Consider the following 16,394-nt stretch of genomic DNA (forward strand, 5'->3'; position numbering starts at 1 on the left):
GGAAATATCTGTTTATAAATTTTTACAAATTACATTATGTACTTCCAGAAATATATAGTGTAACCTAGTGTACTTTCGGGGATATATTGTGTAGTTAGTAAAAGTTTGTAAATATAACTCTTCCTTATATATATTTTATTTTCACCAATCAATTGTTATCATTTATTGAAAATCAAATTTATTAAATAATATTAATTCCCGATAAATGATAACTGTTGATTGACGAAAATCAACGGATATGATTTGGAGTCAAATTTCAAAATTTAACACCGATGTCAAAGGATCTTGTTCCTATATATATATATATATATAATATTTCTGTTTTTATTGGAGAATTTTTTTTTTCTACCATCATATAAAAATAAATAAATTTCATCGTACTGAGAAAAAATTAACGAAATTAAATAGGACTTATTCATTTATAGTAAGTGCGACAGTAAATAATTTTTTGCAACAAAATAATAATAATTTTTTTTCATATATATATATATAGGGATTTACATTTATCATTTAACATGACACAAGAAAATTTCTTACACACACAATATTTTGTTGGGCCACACTTTTGAAGCAAAAAAAAAAAAAACTACGGCACGCAAAACGAATCTCTATAACATTACACAATCACTTTTCCTACAACATAACTCTTAGCTAGTGTTTGGTTGGAGCTTTTTGTGAGGATACCTAGGCATATGAGATTGGGTTTTTGTGTTGTCCATGTTTGGTAAAAAAAATTATAAAATTTTCCTAGCTAACTTGGTTCCCCAGCATTTCGTAATTGTGTGGAAAAATGGATGAAAAACATTGTTCAACATACCCACTTATAACATGGTATTTGACAATAACAGGCAAACTGCAAAATACAAGATGAATGATGAGACAAAAATACTCTCTTCAATTGGAAGAACGAGAACTATTCGTACTAGTTCTTGTTTTTCCTGACATAGGAGACTGCCATTACTCTCCTTTACCACTTTTGTTATTTTATAGTTATATAAGCTATTGATATTTTACACTCCTTTGCTGCTCTATCAATTTTCAAAATTTAAAAAGGGATACTTTTGTCATTTTATACCACTTTTCTATCAATATTTTACACTCAACCAAACATAGATTTACAAAATTTTAATCAATTTATCCAGTAATATTTTGTCTAACCAAACAACTTTTTTTACATTTTTCTACCAAACTGATTTTTTAACTATTTTTCTAGTAATTACATTACACTAATATTCAAAAAATTTATCCTCAACCAAACGCCCCCTTATAAAACCCACACACATATATATATATATATATATATATATATATATATATAATCCTAAAAATGAATTAAAAGAATAAATTTCAAATTCGCAACTCCCTGTCCCAACGTAGTCAATATGACCTCATGTAAACCGTCAAATGAATTAAAAAATAAAAATCAAATTCGCAGACCCCAAATTAGTCAATGTATGTCCTCTCCACGTACCTATTACGAACTTAGATTGCGCGAAAACGGCTGCTCGGGAAGTTGTAACGCAATAATTTTTATTTTTATTTGTTACGACTTTCTTATTAGATAGCTTAAATTATATTTTTATTTTTTATTTTAAAACTTACACTTTTTTAAATAAAAACATATATACTTTAAGTTAATTTAATGTAAAATAATTATTTTGGCAATGATGAATAATTATGAAGAAACTTCCCATTTTATTTTTTCTTTTTCGATAACTCTGAGTGTCACCTGCACCTAATCTTAAATATTCTGTTATAGTATTATCTATTTAAAAGGTAAAATAAAATTTTGAACACTCTTGAAATTAACTCTTAGTAAAAAAAAATTCACTCCTTTTCCGAAAATTATAAAGTCAAGGATTCAAAATTAACCGCTCATATTCACAGTCAAAGAGAGATATATATAAAATATAACACATATTAATCTTCCAAAAAAAAAAGATAGTGTAAATTTTTTTAAAAAAATGGAATTTTGTTATGTAATTTAATCATCTCGTAGTGTGAAAAACTTGAAATATAATATATTTTTTTTAAAAAAATTGCTTTATAGTTTACAACAACAGGATTATCTTTTTTTTTTATTAAAAAAATCTTCTCGCACACAACAAGGTTCAGTCCTTTTTTAAAAAAAAGAAATTAATCGCTGCTGCAAAGTCATTAAAATTAATTAAAAAAAATGCTCGTAATTTTTTTCTGAGAACAATCTCAATTCAATATTGAAAGGATTTGTTTTCAAGTTTATAAGAAATAGTTAGAAGCTTACGTAATACTATGTAAAGTATACAATAGTACTATGTAAATTACCCATTGAAATACCGAATGTCAATTATTCTATAATATAATTATTAATAATACATGATTGAATAGGTACTTTGTAATAAATATTTATAGACAAACATATATTATATATTAATACACTTAGTTAACTGAAATTAAATTCTTATCCATTGTAAAAGTTGTTATAATTGTTTACAAAATATATATAAGCGAAATGCTAACTGTTACAAAATATGCTTACGAGCTAAATTCATACTTCTCCTATGTAAATATTTTTGCATAAATAATAATATATTATTGTATATAATTAAAGAGAAAAATGTTTGTCATTTTAAATGATATGACACTCTATCCTTTTAGGAAAGAGACAGACACAGAAAAAAAAATTATTTAAATTTTAAATTGAAAAAACCACCCACCTTCTCTCTCATGATTTTTATTTTTCTGTGTCTATCTCTCTCTTAAAATGACATAACTTATATCATTTAAAATGACAAACACCAAACTCATAATTAAAAAAATTGTGATAAATAAACTAAGGTTATATAATCAGTGATGTCAACGTAATAGCATGGCTTATACTTGGAACGATGTTGGAAGTTGGACACGGAAAGTAAGAATCAAATAATAAGATGAAAATAAACATGTGCTGAAATGACCACAAAATATGTCAACGAATTGACCAACAAATTTCATATTTCATAAGCAGTGATTTCATTAAATCGCTGAACAGTGATTTTCAATCGTCATCCGTAACGTCAAGATTAACAACTTTTAGCCACACCCCACAAACAAACAATTTTTATTTAAACTTTGTTTTTTTCTGGAAAAACTTTTGTTTCTTTTTGTCATTAATTGTCACAGGGAATTTGCGAAAAGGTGTAATGTGTTTTTATTTGAACATTTGCCCAAATAATTTTGACACCTTTATATGTCAAAAAGGTAGCATCCAACGATGGGAATTTTTATGGCAAGAGAAGAAGATATGAATAAATCTTAATTTTTAAAATTTATATAATAATTAAGATTGAAATAAATATTTTATATATATATATATCTTAATTTTTAAAATTTATATAATAATTAAGATTGAAATAAATATTTTATATATATATATATATATATATATATAATTAAATTTTTTTTACTGATTTATCGATTATCCTAATTGAGTCGAGCAGAATCACAAAAATAAAATAAAAATTATTAAATTTTTAACATAATTATATATTTACGATTTGAATTTGAGATTATTACTTAAGTTGTAATAATCTCTTAGGAGTTCTATTAACAATTAATCTATATGCTTAATGATATATCAGCTTTTTAAATATTTATACCAACGTTATTAAAATCGGCCGGTCATTGACCCAGTCGATGTACTGGGTCAGTGGGTCACTGGTTCAACTGCATGACCCGGTAATTATATACAATTTTATAATTTATATTAAAAAACTATAAATATACTCAAATATCTAAAAAAAAAAATAAAAATTTCAAATATTTTAATATAAAAAAAATCACATACTATTATCCAATAAAGAATCAAATAAAAATATAATGATTGTGATATGGGACTTTAAATTCAGAAAATGACATTTCTAACTATAAATCAAATCATATTTTCTGCATTATGCACAATTGAGATAATATTAGTGTTGTAGGTACATAACTTATGTAAGTCAATAAGAAAAAAATATTCAAATATGTCCATTATGATTTTTTTTTTTGAAATTTTTTTTTGGAATTTTATTTTTAGGACCGGACCGGGTCACCGGTTTTCATGAAAACCGACCGGGTCGCACCGGTTCTGATGCTTGGTCGATCCGTTGCTTCAACCAGACCGGTTATATGACCGGTTACCGGGTCGACTCGATCGATCGCGTCGGTCCGATTTTAATAACTATGATTTATACAATTTTAAAACATTAATATTAACTATTTATTCAAAGCTTAATGATCAGGATTGGATCTTTTCACATTCTCACATTAATACTTATTTTGCTATGGCCTACGTGTCATTAAGAATAGGGGATAAATATGCTACGCTACAGTAAATATATTACGAGTTCCATTGACTTTTTTATTTTATTTTTAAAAAAGGTTGGATATTTTTATTTTCAGTGCATATACAGTTTGTCCAATAGTTTTCATTTAAACTAGGGTATGACGCACCCTTTACCAAACCATTAATTATGAGCACGTGTAATTAAAATTTGCTCACTCCAATCCAAACCATGGTTTTTTTCAAACTAGTTTAAAAAAAATGTTGATTTATTTATTGGTAACAGTGGCGGAGCCAAGCTTCAATTGAAGTCTCGGTCAAAAAATTATATATGTATTTTTTTTTTAATTTTAGTTAATTCATATCATAATATATTTAAGTTATATTAAATACAAAATACATGAACAGACAATATCAAAAAGAGTTATAACTTATTAAATATTTTTTAATTTTATTAAATATTTTTTATTTTTATTAAAGATATTTAAATTTTTTATGGGAAAAACATATATTCTTTTAAAGGATATAAGCTTATATCATTTTAGATCCTAACCGTTGATTTTCGTCCATTAACGGTTATAATCTATTGGGTCAAACTTAATGGGCCAAATTTATTATTAATTAATTATTAATTTTGATCCAATAAATTATAACAGTTGATGGACGAAAATCAACGGTTAGGATCTAAAATGATATAAGTTTATATCATTTAAAATGACAGATGTTATTCTCTTTTTTTATATAAGTGAAAATAGAATACATAACTTAATACAACTTACCCAAATCTCTCAACAAATATATTTTATTTTTTTGATAGGGCCAAATTATAAATTTTAGCCCGGAATTATAATTTTAGACCGGATCAAATTAAATTAATTATATAATTATACATTATAAGTACAATTTGTTAAAATTTAGCCCGGACCAAGGCTACCCCCAGACAACACGTGGCTTCGCCACTGATTGATAAGTAAACATTCATGGGGAATGATATTGTAACAACCAAGTTGTGTTACTATCATGTTATTACCAAATAATCTCACCGATAAATCGATTATGTTGATCTAACGATTATTTTTATTTCCATCTTTATATGGTTATGATTTCCCCTATTTAAAGTGAAAGCATCAAATATGAAAAATTATAAATATACTAATTAGTTATTGCAATATCCTTCGTAATCATTCATAAGTGAAAATAGTATAGATTTGAAGAAACGCTTATTGGTAGCATCATTAAATGAGTAGAGGTAGGAGATGGACGCTGCAGCATGTATCTTGTCCAAAGTAAAAAACAAAACATGATTATGGCTGTTAAAAAATGAAAACACACTAGGAAAGGTATTAGCATTTTACAATGTCTATTTTAAAAAATAATTATCTTATATTAATTATGTAAATTATTGATAAAATTTTAAATATTTATTTTACCCCAAAAAATTAAACTAAATTGATTAAAGAAAATGAAACTAATTTTTGAAAATTTATTTTTGTGCTCGACGAGAAGAGTCCGACTAACATATCCATTGATGCAATAAAAAACTCAAAATTACGTTGTTCTATAGAAAATATTCATGGGTCAGTTATTTTTTATTTTTTCGAAAATAACTTTGAGAAAAGATTATTAATTTAGAAAAGGAATTCGTCGTAACTCAGAATTTAAGGTAACAGTGTTACATGTAAATTCTTACGAAGATTACAGTACTTGAAGATGGAAAACCATACGTCGACTTCATACATCAGTGCTAGGATATTTATTTTTAATTTCTTAAATCTTAAGAGAAAATATTTTACTTTTTTAAAAAAATAGAATCCACATTTGCACAAGGTTTAGAATAGCATAGCTATATGAAAACCCATATGATATATGCAACATTTGAGGATGAAAGATCATACATTGCAAATCATTGCGTAAATTAAAACAAAGTTTAAAATTTAATCTTTGTATTTTTTGTTGTTGTAATTTTTATGAATAATAATTGATCATATCAACACCACAAATATATAAATTACACAATAAAAATAAATCATGAAAACAAATAAGAATTAAAACATTAAAAAACAACACTGGTTACTTTCTTATGTTTTCTGCTTTTTGTAATTTTTTATGTTTTGCTAAATTCTATCCTAATTAATTTTTGATTGATCATATTAATTTTTTTGTTTACCAAATTTTTTTTATTTTTTTTATTTTTAAGAATCTTACATATATATTTTCATCCTATTATTTTTATTAACCCTTTAACATTATGAAAAAGAAAGGTACCTATCCTACTCTAATAAACCAAAGGCTGCCGAAATCTAATACTATAGGAATTCATGATATTGATTTTTTATTGTATTTATATTTTTTTAAAGAAGAAAATAAAACCTAAAAATCGAAGCCTAGTACGAACTACCATCATGGATGTGAGACAAATAATAAAAAAACATACCTGTTGAATCAAAGAAAGCCATGGGTTTTCTAATGTAGTGCCAAGAGGTTGTTTGTGCAAATCAAATGGGGGCCTCTTTCTAAATTCTACTTTAATGCATTGCTTCTTGGTTTCAATTTATAGTTTATGTCAATTTGCCATTTTTTCTTTCTGCATTTTTCTTGTGAATAGACTTCTTGCCTTGTGCTCATAGATAAGTCATCTCCACCTTTATTTATTTATTTTTTATTCTGTTTTAAATTTAAATTTCCTGGACAAAATTTGATTTCTAAAGTAATGGCATATCGGGGTCATGTCATAATCCGAAGTGCACATGGATACAGATAAACATAGGGCATAGACTTTCGCTAAAATGGTCCTCAAACAAAACAATGTTGATTTGTTCATTTCTGTGAAATTATTCTTATCTTTCGAGGACCATTCTTAGCACTAACATACACAATTGTAAAAATGGTCATTTACAATGCAATGACATGCTATTGTTAGAAAAATTAAACAAAATGATAAACAAAAGAGGAAACGAAAAGTTGGAAAAGTTATTTATATTTTGGCACTCTGCTACAAAATAAGTTCAAACTTGAAACTATTGCCTTTGGAGTTCTTAAAAGTTTAAACTAATTAAATAAGCAAATTGCCAATTTCGCATTATTTACACACACTATTCTTTCTTTTTTTCATTTTGAAATAAACAAAGACTTCAAACTTCAAAGACGATACTTCTTGTTTTTGGATTGGAGATTCTCAGATACCCACGAATGCTTTTGCCTTGACTCTTAATTCAAACTTCTGAAGCTTACCAGTTGAAGTCTTTGGCAGCTCCTCCATAAACTTCACATCTTAGGAACCATAAAGGGTGATGTTGCGTAATCGGCAAGTGTACCGATCGTAACAAGTAATAAAAGGGTAAATAGAGTATCGTCTCCACGAGGATTGAGACACCAAATTTATTATAACTATTCCTCTCTTGTTGGATGAATAAAAATGGTTTGAGAACAATTATGGTTTGTGAAATAATGAGAACAATTCAAGGAAATGTAAATGATTCAAAGGTTCTTAAAGAAATTCAAGAACAACGGAATAAAGGTTGAGTAAATATTTGAGAAAATATTGCGGTAAAGAGACGCCAACACCTTTATGATCCCCACCTTGTAACCTGAGTTAACGTTTACATTCAATTATGCAATTGATTAAACGATTCACTATCTTTTATTTAATTGGTTAAACCCTAATTCCTTAGTGACTTTAACCTTATTAACCCGATTAGGATCCTAATCCCTTAGAAACCCCTTTTTAAGTTAAGCCTTCGAATCAGTGAATCTTTCACGTTCGCGGTTCATGTAGCCTATCCCTAGTGCGTACATGAACAGTTATCTTACCTCCTGTTAGGAATTAGAGTTCTAATATTCTTATTGAAAATCCTAACCCTCACAATCCTAACAGAGTGATCAATTTTATAAGAATTATAAGATGAAGAACAAGGTAAAATAGCTCAATTAACATAGATGAATATAAATTTAATCAAACTACAAGGGGTTCACATCAAGGGTTGTGACTCTTACCACAATAATAGAACTAGCCAGACATATTCATGTCTGACAAAGTAAAAGTAAAAGAAATTAACATTCAGAACCTAAAAGAGAAAAGGAAGATGAAGATCTTCCGTCTTGATGAATCCTTGAATCTCCAAGAAGCTCCCAAGAATTCTCCCTTTCTTTGTTGTTTTTCTCTTCCTAGTTGTCAAAAAGTGTCTCCTTCCTCTGTTTCTGATCCTTTTATTAGGTTTTGGGAAAACCTCATTTCACTTGCTCTCCAATTGGGCCTCCTTTTGGGTAATTCGCATCAGATTGGAGTCAAAAATATATCGTCCACGCACTTTGCGCCAAGCCTGGCGTACTGTGCTTGGGAAAACAGAAGAGGGACTGCAAAATGGCGCACCGTGCGCCGCCTCCCGCGCATTGTGCTCCAGGATGCAGTGGTGACTCGCGTAAAATGGCGCGTGGTGCGCTAGGTACCGCCCACTGTGCGCCGGTCCCGCGTATCGTGCGCCGACTTCAGAGTGCCGTGCTCCAGCGGGAAACTGGACTTCTCCATTTTTGCTCCCTTTTGTGGCGTTTCCTGTTATTAAAACACATAACTTGAGTGAGAGCATGATTGAGAAGGAATAATCAATAATTCTTGCATTTAATGACTATTTTCACACATTTATGATTAATTCCTTGCTTCTTTTAAGTTAGAAAGCATCATATGCTAGACGCACATCAGGTGACAAGTTACTCTTGCAATAGGCAATTATATCTGACTCAGTAACATCTATTGCTTTTCCTGATGAGTTGTTCTTTTTCAATGACACAAAGCACAAGGACTTTCACCCCACCTTGGATGTGACCAGTGGCGGACCCAGAAAAACATTTTCATGTCTACACACTTAGGACGGGGTTCGGGGGCGCTGCCTCCAATTTTTTTTTTAAAGATCATGATCCAATTTTTGCTTCCACTTCGAAAGTAAAGCTTTGGTGAATCAACCAAAATTTTAAGGAAATAATCGATAATGATAATTAAAAATAAATAACACCACAAAAAATATTTGTAAAATATAGTATAATTGTAGGGGTTAATAGATCAAAATCCACATATCTATTTGATCCGAAGTTCACAAAAAATCGTGAAAAATTCTGTGTGATTCTCCTTCACTCTTTACCTTTTTTCTTTCAATCTTCCTATTTTTATTTTTTTTACTTGGCCTGAATCACACATCTTATGTGGAAAAAAAATTTCCCCAATTTTTTTATATCTGCAAGTGCAGACAATGGCACCCAAATGGGTCCGCCATTGGATGTGGTATTGCAACCACTGCAGCTTCAACCACACTTGGGTGCCTATACAGAACAGATTCAACTTCTACACTGCTTATGTTTGCTCCTCTGAAATGATCACATCTTTAGACTTGTGTTTTCTCTCTCTGTTCCCTCAATATTGCTAAGAATGATGTTGGAAGTGTAACAATTTTCCCTTGGTGCGTGTTGGCTTTGCTAAAGATTATGAGAGATATGCGCAAGTATACGTAGCCACAAGCAATATAGAGCTTATTTGAGACCCCAATTATCGTTTCACAAGTATCTTTGGCAAAAATTTCAAAAGCACAAAGTGAAATTGCTTAAACTAAATTTCTAAAAAGAAAGTAATAATAAAAATAACATAAACGCAAAAAAAATCTAAAATAGCATTGAACACGTTTCTAATTTTTTTTTAGACTTTTTTGAATTAATTTCTTGAGCTAAAGGATGAAAAATAGTAAGAAATCAAGTTAAGAAATGTTTTGTTTAAGGTTTGACGAAAATTTTTTTTATAAAAAAATTGTAAAAACAGAAAGAAGATTAAATTCTAAATCAAAGAAAAACAAATGAATTGGTAAAAATATTTATGGGCCGTTTGGTACAAGGTATTTTTTAGAATTCCCGGAAAACTGAAAGTGATAATCATATTTACCCACGTTTGGTACATGATTTTTAAAATTTTCCAAGGATTTTATTTTGTGTGTAATTTTTTTTGAAAATACCATCGAGGAATACTATCCAGGGGGTGGTATTCTAGAATTTCTATGGCAAGAAAAAAATTTAATATAACTAAACATAGAATTAAGAAAATTAACCCAGTATTTCCAGGAATATTTTAGTCTACCAAACAACTTTTTGTTAACATTCTCAGAAAACTCATATTCCCATCATATCCTGGAAATCATGATTCCCGGATAAAAAAAAAAAAAAATTCCTCTCCCAAGCGCCCCCTTAGAAAAATAGGTTGGGCTTTCGGTTTAACCTTCCCACATCTTTGAAAGGAATGCTAATTACAGATTGCTTAATTCAAATTTCCAGTTAACGGATCACTCTTGTTGATCTTAATCCCTTAAAATCATTTTATCCACATCTTTCATTCACACATCCCTGTGCTAAATGAAGTGAGAACTCTTGAATCATAAGTCCAAAGTTACATGGTGGTTGCCCTCATCTCTAAGTGACAGCCGTTTAATGATCTCTCATTCAAGCCCATATGCTTAATGCATTTCCAGAATTAGTCATCTCTCGATAACTTCTTCTTATTACAACATTTAACATTAGGCCTCAATGCAAAATGTTTAAATAACAAGCATGACATTAAACAACTGAAAATTGAAATTAAGCAACACTAACCACAATTAGTCAACACTGAGGTTTGGGTAACCTAAACCCAACCTTTAAAGGTTTAGCTCCTATCCATAAGAATGAAGCTCAAAACAGCAAAAAGAACAAAAAGAAATTACAACTAAAAAAATGAAAATCAACGATGCAGAAGCTAAAACCAAAGGAATAGCTCTGCTACAGTACCCAAAAAAATAAAATAAAAATAAAAATCTGACTTCTCGAGAAAAATTCTCAATAAGTGAAAAAGAGGAAGAAGAAGCTCCCCACAGTGACGCTCTTGCTTCTTTTATATCCGCTTCTTTTGCATGTGAAAGCCTCGTGACCCTTGTATCAACATCCACGTGTGCTCACTCTCACACTTCGATCATCCTTTGCGCAAGCATCTTCTCTTTCCACACCCACTCCTTGCAACAACCTGTAATCGCGTAACAACCTCCATGTCACTAATCGGTTAGGGTCAGTTTGGGTTGAACACTCAACTCAAGGGACAATGGATGAGGGGCTAAGGCTCGATGGTTAAACCGAAATTAGAGACCGGTGTGGCTTGGTGGTTTGATTTGTAAAGAAGAATTAAGATGGAAGGTTTCAGATTGTGGTTGGAAATGGGTTGGTTCGCAAGATGAGGGTTAAGGTTCGATGGTTACAGAATGCTTTTCCAATTGTGTCTCACGCTGCTTTGACTTCCCTTCTTCCAATTCTTTTCTTTTCTTTTCTTTCTTCAACTGGGCTCTTCTGACTTGCATTGTAAAATTCAGCCCACTTCATTTTCTTCTTTGCTTTGGGAAGTCCTAATGTGTGGGCCTGAAACAAATTGAGGCCCATTAGAATTTAAATCCATAACATTTCAGCTCAATGTAATTGAGGTATGAATTATACACAAAGTATTCTTTTTTCTAGCATTTTCATATCAATAACCATATGTTTTAACTCACATTTCATGGACTTATCAGTGTGCAACACATGTGTGTCACATTATGGAAGGCTATGTTCCCGTATATGTCACATGTTGCAGTGTTCCTAAGGAAAACATTGGTACCACCTCTTGCAGCAACTCCCCATGTGAAGGTCCAACCATTGCAATGGAACATAGGAAGTGTCCAAAGGTAAACTGGTTCACTTCCCATTTCCCATCCAAGTATTAGGCTCAAGGTACTGAGGTATGCTCCTCTGTGGCTATAAACCACTACTTTGGGTTCTGAAGTTGTTCCTGATGTGTATAATTCAAAGCAATTGGAGCCCATTCATCTTGGATTTCCTCATGAACATAATTTGGTTTACAATGGTGAACCATTTGCTCATATTCCAGCTCACCTTATGTCATCTATGACAATGACTAGTGGTAGAGATTTATAGTACTGTTCTGTTGGTTTTCCACCCTTTTAAAGATTATATCCCATGAGCAACCTTAGAGCATCTCTTTCCTTTGACAAATACTCACAATCCACAAAGACGACTTTGGCTTCAGAGTGCCTCAGACTTTGACTTTGACAACACCATTAACATCCGTTTGTGTAACACCCCGTTCTAGAACCGGTTTGTTAACATCGCATTATGATATTAAGCGCAGTTACAATCACATGGGTTCAATTAAAATCCGGATAAATTTTTCATTTTAAAACGTACCGAACTTATAATACCCATTTTCGTGATCATAACCATATTACCTTGCGGAAACAGATAATTTAAGCTTAACATCATGTTCACAACTTCTACTATATTGTAGGTTTCTTTATTAGCTATGCGTGGCTTCAAACCGCGCTCAAATCGGAGCACTGTAGCCCAAGTTAGGACAAATTGAAGCAACACAAGAGAGTGTTGGTCACAGGCCCCGCGCGCTCAAGCGCGCACTATCGGGCGCTAAAGCCTCCATCTGGGCGCTTAAGCGCACGGAGGCAGTAAGCATCAGACATTCCAGTGTGGATGGGCGCTTAAGCGCGCAACAGGGCGCTCAGGCGCGCAACCCTGGGCGCTTAAGCCCCACTCTGGGCGCTAAAACACGAGGGGGCAGTAAGCCACCCAACTTTCTGCAGCAAAGGGCGCTTAAGCGCATGCCAGGGCGCTCCAGCGCGCAATCCTGGGCGCTTAAGCCTCCACTTGGGCGCTCCAGCGCGAGGAGGCAGAATGCATTGGCACTCGCAGGGGCAGCAAGGCGCTTGGGCGCGCTCCTGGGCGCTTAAGCGCGCTGCCAGGGAATTCCAATTCCCACATTTTTCAAGTCCAAGCCTAGGGGAAGATGCATCCCCATTACAAACCCCAATTATCCATGCCCCAAACTAAATCCTAGCACTCATCCAACCTCTCCTCATGAGGTTTAGCTAGAATTTGGGCAGCATTACCTTTGTTTTCTCATCGTTTACCAATTTAAACAAAGGGTACCTAATCGATTTTCAGCCCAACCAATTCAACAACTTAATACATAACAAGCATGCATATATTGAATTTCAAGTAGACATCGTTTACATTACATATCCTTTACAAATCGTAGAACTTAGCTTACAAAACACTATGATCATTCCCTTGGCTCCCATCAACAAAAGGTGTAACCAAAGGCATGAGCATAGGCTAAGTTCATCCAATGAATCAAGATATACAAATGACCATGGGCTTTCAAAATAAAATCCTATACATGTTAACTACAAAAGGCATGCATAAACTCAAAAGAAATGCCACATTTCATGCATAATCCAGATATGGCCACTTGCCACCAGAGGCTCCTGCAGCATCCTTACCTGAAAGGGGGTCCCCACAACACGGGGTGAGATATACGAATATATCCAGTAAACCAGGGGTCCTTGGAGCATCTCTCCACCCCACAGTTCCATATCAGTGTAATAGCAATAACAATAATAATGCAGTAAATACATATCTATGCAAAGTGCAATACATCTCCAGGAGAAATCCCTCTAGCTCTCAAGCTGTCCTAAGGAAACTCAGATGCAAATAGTCCTACTGGCCAGCTAACTACCAAGTATGATTTACGCATCGTCATGCCACATACCAACATAGGGAAACACCATCCTATGCCACACCAAATGCATACACATACGTATAACAAAGCATTACACTATTTTATTGCATTTATATACACAATCACAACCTCTACCCTTTCAGGGCTTGGTAGAACAGTCAAGGGAATTACACCCAAGGTCCGAAGGCTTACCTCAATGCTTCAGTCGACCTTTGTTCTTCACCAATGTCAACAATACTCTACTCCAAAACCAACACCTACACATGGTGTAATGCAATCAACACATTGCATCCAAGAGTATTTCACAATCAACCATCAAATACTCAATTCAAAACACCACACAAGTGTGAGCTTACCAATTCCAATGAGCTACTCAAGCTCCATAGCTTGTTCAAGCGGTTGATCACTCACGGTCGGTCCAAATGTCTCAATCCTAGACATCATTAGGACACAATCATCAATCAACCAAGTCATACCATTTATCAACAATGCAAGAAATCCAATATCAAGCATCATATTCTTGCCATTTTACAAGTATACTCATTTAGCTATCTAAGCTCATTTTCACCGATTAAATGGCATTCCTAGCATTTTCCATAACATGCTCTAAGCTCCATTCTTCTTAGAACATAGCTAATTCAACTACATTTCATCAAAATCCCAATTTACTATTCATAAACCCTAACTCATGCAAATTTCAAGGAATCATGAGGTTCAAGGGTTAGAATCTTACCACCAATGGTCACACCACCAAGGATTGATGGCTCCTCAAGCTTCAATGGAGGTAGAAACTCTCAAAACCCCAATTTTCACCAAAGGGCCGAATTTTTGAGAGGTAATATCTCTCTCCACAATGCTCCCCACTAAGAACTAAGCAAGGATTATGAAAGAGGAGAAGATTTAGAGTGGTTTAGGCTTTTGAACGGATGGATTTGGTTGAGGATTGCTCCACCTAGGGTTCTCCCTCTCCTTTCCTCTTCCTTTTCCCCCTCTTCTCCTTCTTCTCTTCTTTTCCTCTCTTCTGCACGACGGGTTGGGGAGGGACAATTGGGTTTCTTTTGTTGCATTGGTCACTTAACTTATGTTAAGTGACTTTAAGCCGGTATTGGTTCGTCTATCTATTCAACTCCATTAATTACCAGACTTTACCCAAAAGTCTGGAATATTATTCTAGGAATATTACTATTTTTATTTTTATATTTTGGGTACTTTTGCCAGTACTCATTTATACCCCTTAATTTTCACTGAGTACACTTTTAACTCCAAAGTGACTCAGATTCATTTAATTAAGCCTTATACTTAATTTCACTCACCAAAACATGTTTAATTAATTAATTACACTAGATTTACTAATTAATTAAGTTGGGCTATTATAGTTTGGATGCTAAGAACATAGCCACCATTCTGAGGCACTCTGAAGCCAAAGTCTTCTTTGTGGACTACGAGTATTTGTCAAAAGCAAGAGATGCTCTAAGGTTGCTCATGGGAGATAATCTTCAAAAGGGTGGAAAATCAACATAACAATACTGTGTCGAGCACACCACTAGCCATAGGCACTGCAAAATGCATATCTTACATTGTTGGAATGTTAGGTTCCAGCACTGAAACCTGTTCCATTAACCACAAACAAATTATTAATTAGTATACAAAGTTAATACTTTGATGAATATATGCATGCATCGTTACTGGAATATAACTGCTTACTCCGATGTTTTATAAGTATAAGAAAATTTATGAAGTTGAAGAAAATTGTTACACTTACAACATCATTCTTAGCAATATTGAGGGAACGAAGAGAGAAAACATAAGTCTAAAGATGTGATTATTTCAGGAGGAGAAAACATAAGCAGTGTAGAAGTTGAATCTGTTCTGTATAGGCACCCAAGTGTGGTTGAAGCTGCAGTGGTTGCAATGCCACATCCTAGGTGGGGTGAAAACCCTTGTGCTTTTGTGCCATTGAAAAAGAATAACTCATCAGGAAAAGCAAAAGATGTTACTGAGTCAGATATAATTGCCTATTGCAGGAAGAACTTGTAACCCTTTATGATTCCTAAGATGGTGAAGTTTATGAAGGCAACGTTGATGAGTTTGTGACCAAGTGAAACGGGTTCCTTCATGGATGATTGAGGTGTGGTTTGAGTAGCATGCAGCTGCTCTCATGAGAAAAGTTAAAAGGGTGAGTGTGATGTAGTTTGCTTTACATTTTGCAAGGTTGTCCATTAGAGATTGTAGCAAAGTAGGACGAAAACAGAGTTGTTGTCAGAACAGGGTTATTGATGATGATGTTGTTGTGGTTAAGAGTGTGAGAATCCCATAGGGTTTTGGGAGTTCATTTACATAGGAAAAAATAATATGTTTGGGAAGGGTACATTTGTTGATTTTGGGAAAATTTGTGAAAATTTGGGAAAATTTGGGAAAATTGTGACTAACAACTTACAATAAAAATGATGTACTTTTTGCAATTAAGTGTTGTCTAGCATATTATTTTCAAGTTCTAAAGTTTAATGAGACTTCATACAAATGAAAATACCT

The 16,394-nt window shown here is 32.6% G+C and overlaps 1 pseudogene; it reads right to left on the reverse strand.

Moving 5' to 3' along the window:
- Positions 1–7,457: 7,457 nt before the first annotated feature.
- LOC133289470 (trans-cinnamate:CoA ligase, peroxisomal-like) lies at positions 7,458–16,082 on the reverse strand (annotated as a pseudogene).
- Between the last annotated feature and the right edge of the window lie 312 nt (positions 16,083–16,394).

This window comes from Gastrolobium bilobum, unplaced genomic scaffold (assembly GCF_033153095.1).
Source record: "Gastrolobium bilobum isolate Gb01-03AN ecotype WA unplaced genomic scaffold, APGP_CSIRO_Gbil_v1 utg8959, whole genome shotgun sequence".
NCBI lineage: Eukaryota > Viridiplantae > Streptophyta > Magnoliopsida > Fabales > Fabaceae > Gastrolobium > Gastrolobium bilobum.